The 6,595-nt window shown below is 41.2% G+C and overlaps 1 non-coding gene across 1 annotated transcript; it reads right to left on the bottom strand.

Annotated features, from left to right (window-relative positions):
• Nucleotides 1-443: 443 nt before the first annotated feature.
• On the bottom strand, nt 444-551 carry LOC112699763 (small nucleolar RNA R71). Its single transcript, XR_003152702.1, has one exon. It is a non-coding gene; the product is annotated as a small nucleolar RNA R71 (small nucleolar RNA).
• Between the last annotated feature and the right edge of the window lie 6,044 nt (nt 552-6,595).

Here is a 6,595-nt window from a genome sequence, read left to right as displayed (position 1 = left end):
CTGTAGAGGACCTAACAGAAATCTTCAAAGAAGAAGACATGGCAGCCGAAAACAACAACAATGCCAACAATGCAAGGAAGGTGCTGGGTGACTTTACTGCACCTACTCCCGACTTCTATGGGAGAAGCATCTCTAACCCGACCATTGGAGCAAACAACTTTGAGCTTAAGCCTCAATTAGTTTCTCTAATGCAACAGAATTGCATGTTCCATGGACTTCCATTGGAAGATCCTCATCAATTTTTAGCTGAATTCTTGCAAATCTGTGACACTGTCAAGACCAATGGGGTTGACCCTGAGGTCTACAGACTTATGCTATTCCCTTTTGCTGTAAGAGACAGAGCTAGGATATGGTTGGACTCACAACCTAAAGAAAGCCTGAACTCTTGGGAAAAGCTAGTCAATGCCTTCTTGGCAAAGTTCGTTCCACCTCAAAAATTGAGTAAGCTTAGAGTGGAAGTCCAAACCTTCAGACAGAAGGAAGGTGAATCCCTCTATGAAGCTTGGGAAAGATACAAACAATTGATCAGAAAATGTCCTTCTGACATGCTTTCTGAATGGAGCATTATAGGTATTTTCTATGATGGTCTGTCTGAACTGTCCAAGATGTCTTTGGATAGCTCTGCTGGAGGATCTCTTCATCTGAAGAAGATGCCTACAGAAGCTCAAGAGCTCATTAAAATGGTTGTAAATAACCAATTCATGTACACTTCTGAAAGGAATCCTGTGAACAATGGGACAAATCAGAAGAAAGGAGTTCTTGAGATTGATACTCTGAATGCCATATTGGCTCAGAACAAGATATTGACTTAGCAAGTCAATTTGATTTCTCAAAGTTTGTCTAGCATGCAAGCTGCACCAGGCAGTACTAAGGAAGCTTCATCTGAAGAAGAAGCTTATGATCCTGAGAACCCTTCAATGGAAGAGGTGAATTACATGGGAGAACCCTATGGAAACACCTATAATCCTTCATGGAGAAATCATCCAAATCTCTCATGGAAGGATCAACAGAGACCTTGTAACACCCTACCATACAGAGTCTTATGCTTAAGTCATAATTCAGAGATGGCAAGGTATTACGACCTCTAAAATAAAAAAATTTAGTACATATAGTAGTAGGAATGATTGATATAACTAGGAGCCTTTGTAGAAAAAGGGGTAAACAAAAACTATCGCAACTCTAAAGCGCAACACTCCGATCGACAATGTAACGAACAAGGATAACCAACGCGTGATTATATATAAAGGAGTGTCAAAAACAGGAATATCAAGACTCAAGATCCGGCTGCGAAGATAACCGATCCGAGCATAACAATATATACATATGATATAATAAGGAAAACCCCAAAGGAAACCCAAAGGGACACAAATACATAAATCCTATTCTCCGAAATCTCCCATAAGAGGAGTCATCACAGTTTGTATTATTAAATGGAGATAAAAGTATCTAAGCAAAACATATAAACCAAAACATAGCCCCGAGAACAAAGGATCTTCGCAAGTATAGAAGTCTCCAGCATGCCTCAGCGGGAAACCTCACGTCCTGCATCTGAAAACCACAAAATCCGCATGGGTGAGAACCAGAGGTCCCCAGAATGGTAACAGCTTCCACATATATAATACATAATAATGGAGGAAAGCCAAAGGCAATCCTAGAGCTTCCTCCAGATAATATCAAAGCTTATAAACAAACTAAACCATAAAGGGCATCTGACTAAAGATACTTCAGTCTAACTAATACTTCCCTTTCCAATTCCTTCATACCTCCCAACCACCAGCAGGAGTATAATATAGCAGACACAGTTATATCAAGCAAGAAATATACAATTAGGAACAAGTAAGGCATTTAGACAATTAGCAAGTAATATGCAGTAAAATAGGCAATCTCAAACAATTCATATAGTATGCATATGATGAATGCCTGTCCCTAGTGGCTGATGATATCATCTGTCGGTTATAGAGCCAACCCGACAAGTCCTGGCAGTTAACCATTGGACTGTCCCTCTGTCACGCATCCCCAACTCGAGTTATACTCATCATAAACTTGATCATAATCATGATCTATATCCATCACCTTCACTGGTGAATATTTACGGGGGCGAGCTCATCCGGGTCTTTCACAGTGCCCGGCCACACTTATGACATAGGGTCAAAAGAGCTTCGAGTCTCAACCTGGAGCACGTGGTGGCTAGCCACTGCTACTACCCAGGGAAACTCGTATCTCCGATAGTGGAAGTGCAAATCACAATTATCAATAATTCAGCATAAACATGCATGACTTCTCATCCATGGATCAACATCCATATCAGCCATCCGGCTCACGGTTCAATCCAGAACCAGCCAATATTCATATCATACACAGCCATTCCGGCTCACGGTTAAATCCATAACCAGCCAATATTCATAGCATACACAGCTATTCCGGCTCTCGGTTCAATCCAGAACCAGCCAATTCATAAACAATTACGGCCCTTCGGCCAATGGCTTAACAAGCACTTCCACCACCATCCTCCACATCTCACATAATCATCAATGATCCTCATTGATTATTCATTTTCCCTTGCCTCACTCGCAAGTTACCACATCCACTAGCTCCTTCTCTCATAGCTAGGCATATCATAATGTTTTAAGATATAAGTGGTGAGATCGGAGGCTTAGAAGTATGAAATTTGGCTTTTAAAACTCAAAAATCAACTTTGGGATGAAAACAGGTCCACGCGTACGCGCACTCCACGCGCACGCGTGAATGGCCTCAAAACTTCATCGACGCGCAAGTGGTGCGCGAAATTGTGAACAATACTTTTTCACAACTCTCATAATCCCCGGTCATGAACCCCAAAAACTTGGTGGCTCAATACCATGGCATTACACAACTTCGCACAACTAACCAGCAAGTGCACTGGGTCGTCCAAGTAATAAACCTTACGCGAGTAAGGGTCGATCCCACGGAGATTGTTAGTATTGAAGCAAGCTATGGTCATCTTGTAAATCTTAGTCAGGCAACTCAAATGTATATGATGATGAACGAAAATAACATAAAAGATAAAGATAGTGATACTTATGTAATTCATTGGTAGGAACTTCAGATAAGCGCATGAAGATGCCTTCCCTTCCGTCTCTCTGCTTTCCTACTGTCTTCATCCAATCCTTCTTACTCCTTTCCATGGCAAGCTTAAGCAAGGGTTTCACCGTTGTCAGTGGCTACCTCCCATCCTCTCAGTGAAAGCGATTGCATATGCTCTGTCACAGCATAGCGGAATTCATCTGTCGGTTCTCAATCAGGCCGAAATAGAATCCAGTGATTCTTTTGCGTCTGTCACTAACGCCCCGCCTTCAGGAGTTTGAAGCACGTCACAGTCATTCAGTCATTGAATCCTACTCAGAACACCACAGACAAGGTTAGACCTTCCGGATTCTCTTGAATGCCGCCATCAGTTCTCGCCTATACCACAAAGATTCCGATTAAAGAATCCAAGAGATATTCACTAGAGCCTTGGTTACTTGTAGAACAGAAGTGGTTGTCAGTCACCTTGCTCATGGGTGAGAATGATGATGAGTGTCACGGATCATCACATTCATCAAGTTGAAGAACAAGTGATATCTTGGATAAAGAACAAGCGGAATTGAATAGAAGAACAATAGTAATTGCATTAATACTCGAGGTACAGCAGAGCTCCACACCTTAATCTATGGTGTGTAGAAACTCCACCGTTGAAAATACATAAGCATGAGGTCTAGGCATGGCCGAATGGCCAGCCTCCCAATGATCTAAGAACTAAAATGTCCAAAGATGATCTAGAGATCTCAAGTGATCAAAAGATTTCTAATACAATAGTCAAAGGTCCTACTTATAGAAAAACTAGTAGCCTAAGGTGTACAGAAATGAGTAAATGACATAAAAATCCACTTCCGGGCCCACTTGGTGTGTGCTTGGGCTGAGCAATGAAGCATTTTCGTGCAGAGACTCTTCTTGGAGTTAAACGCCAGCTTTTATGCCAGTTTGGGCGTTTAACTCCCATTTAGGTGCCAGTTCCAGCGTTTAACGCTGGGATTCCTGAGGGTGACTTTGAACGCCGATTTGGGCCATCAAATCTTGGGCAAAGCATGGACTATCATATATTGCTGGAAAGCCCAGGATGTCTACTTTCCAACGCCGTTGAGAGCGCGCCAATTGGGCTTCTGTAGCTCCAGAAAATCCACTTCGAGTGCAGGGAGGTCAGAATCCAACAGCATCTGCAGTCCTTTTTGGTCTCTGAATCAGATTTTTGCTCAAGTCCCTCAATTTCAGCCAGAAAATACCTGAAATCACAGAAAAACATACAAACTCATAGTAAAGTCCAGAAAAGTGAATTTTAACTAAAAAATAATAAAAATATACTAAAAACTAACTAGATCATACCAAAAACATACTAAAAACAATGCCAAAAAGCATACAAATTATCCGCTCATCACAATACCAAACTTAAATTGTTGCTTGTCCTCAAGCAACTGAAAATCAAATAAGATAAAAAGAAGAGAATATGCAATGAATCTCAAAAACATCTATGAAGATCAGTATTAATTAGATGAGCGGGGCTTTTAGCTTTTTGCCTCTGAATAGTTTTGGCATCTCACTCTATCCTTTGAAATTCAGAATGGTTGGCTTCTTTAGGAACTAGAATCCGGATAGTGTTAATGATTCTCCTAGTAAAGTATGATGATTCTTGAACAAAGCTACTTATTGAGTCTTGGCTGTGGCCCAAAGCACTCTGTCTTCCAGTATTACCACCGGATACATACATGCCACAGACACATAATTGGGTGAACCTTTTCAGATTGTGACTCAGCTTTGCTAAAGTCCCCAATTAGAGGTGTCCAGGGTTCTTAAGCACACTCTTATTGCGTTGGATCACAACTTTATTTTTCTTTCTTCTTTTTTTTTCGTTTTCTTCTCTTTTTTTTTTTTGAATAGAAATGCCTTTTTTTCTTGCTTCAAGAATCATTTTTATGATTTTTCAGTCCTCAGTAACATGTCTCCTTTTTCATCATTCTTTCAAGAGCCAACATTCATGAACCACAAATTCAAGATACATATGCACTGTTTAAGCATACATTCAGAGAACAAAAATATTGCCACCACATCAAAATAATTAACTGTTATAAAATTCAAAATTCATGCAATTCTTTCTTTTATCAATTAAGCACATTTTTATTTAAGAAAGGTGATGGATTCATAGGACATTCATAACTTTAAGTCATAGACACTAAGACACTAATGATCACAAGACACAAACATGGATAAACATAAGCATAAAATTCGAAAAATAGAAGAATAAAGAACAAGGAAATCAAGGAACGGGTCCACCTTAGTGATGGCGGCTCTTCCTTGCTCTTGAAGATCCTATGGAGTGCTTGAGCTCCTCAATATCTCTTCCTTGTCTTTGTTGCTCCTCCCTCATGATTCTTTGATCTTCTCTAATCTCATGAAGGATGATGGAGTGTTCTTGATGCTCCACCCTTAGTTGTCCCATGTTGGAACTCAATTCTCCTAGGGAGGTGTTCAATTGCTCCCAATAGTCTTGTGGAGGAAAGTGCATCCCTTGAGGAATCTCAGGGATCTCATGATGAGTGGGATCTCTTGTGTGCTCCATCCTCTTCTTAGTGATGGGCTTGTCCTCATCAATGGGGATGTCTCCTTCTATGTCAACTCCAACTAAATAACAGAGGTGACAAATGAGATGAGGAAAGGCTAACCTTGCCAAGGTAGAGAACTTGTCCGCCACCTTATAGAGTTCTTGGGCTATAACCTCATGAACCTCTATTTCTTCTCCAATCATGATGCTATGGATCATGATAGCCCGGTCTATGGTAACTTCGGACCGGTTGCTAGTGGGAATGATTGAGCGTTGTATGAACTCTAACCATCCTCTAGCCACGGGCTTGAGGTTATGCCTTCTTAATTGAACCGGCTTTCCTCTTGAATCTCTCTTCCATTGGGCGCCCTCTTCACATATGACTGTGAGGACTTGGTCCAACCTTTGATCAAAGTTGACCCTTCTAGTGTAAGGATGTTCATCTCCTTGCATCATAGGCAAGTTGAACGCCACCCTCACACTTTCCGGACTAAAATCCAAGTATTTCCCCCGAACCATAGTAAGATAATTCTTTGGATTCGGGTTCACACTTTGGTCATGGTTCTTGGTGATTCATGCATTGGCATAGAACTCTTGAACCATCAAGATTCCGACTTGTTGAATGGGGTTGGTAAGAACTTCCCAACCTCTTCTTCGGATCTCATGTCGGATCTCCGGATATTCACCCTTTTTGAGTGAAAAAGGGACCTCGGGGATCACCTTCTTCAAGGCCACAACTTCATAGAAATGGTCTTGATGCACCCTTGAGATGAATCTCTCCATCTCCCATGACTCGGAGGTGGAAGCTTTTGCCTTCCCTTTCCTCTTTCTAGAGGTTTCTCCGACCTTGGATGCCATAAATGGTTATGGAAAAACTAAAAGCAATGCTTTTACCACACCAAACTTAAAATGTTTGCTCGTCCTCGAGCAAAAGAAGAAAGAAGAGAGTAGAAGAAGAAGAAATGGAGGAGAGGGAGATGGCTT

The sequence above is a fragment of the Arachis hypogaea genome, chromosome 6, assembly GCF_003086295.3.
Source record: "Arachis hypogaea cultivar Tifrunner chromosome 6, arahy.Tifrunner.gnm2.J5K5, whole genome shotgun sequence".
Lineage (NCBI taxonomy): Eukaryota > Viridiplantae > Streptophyta > Magnoliopsida > Fabales > Fabaceae > Arachis > Arachis hypogaea.
The sequence above is the reverse complement of the archived record's forward strand: the minus strand, read 5'-3'. Positions and strand labels throughout refer to the sequence as shown.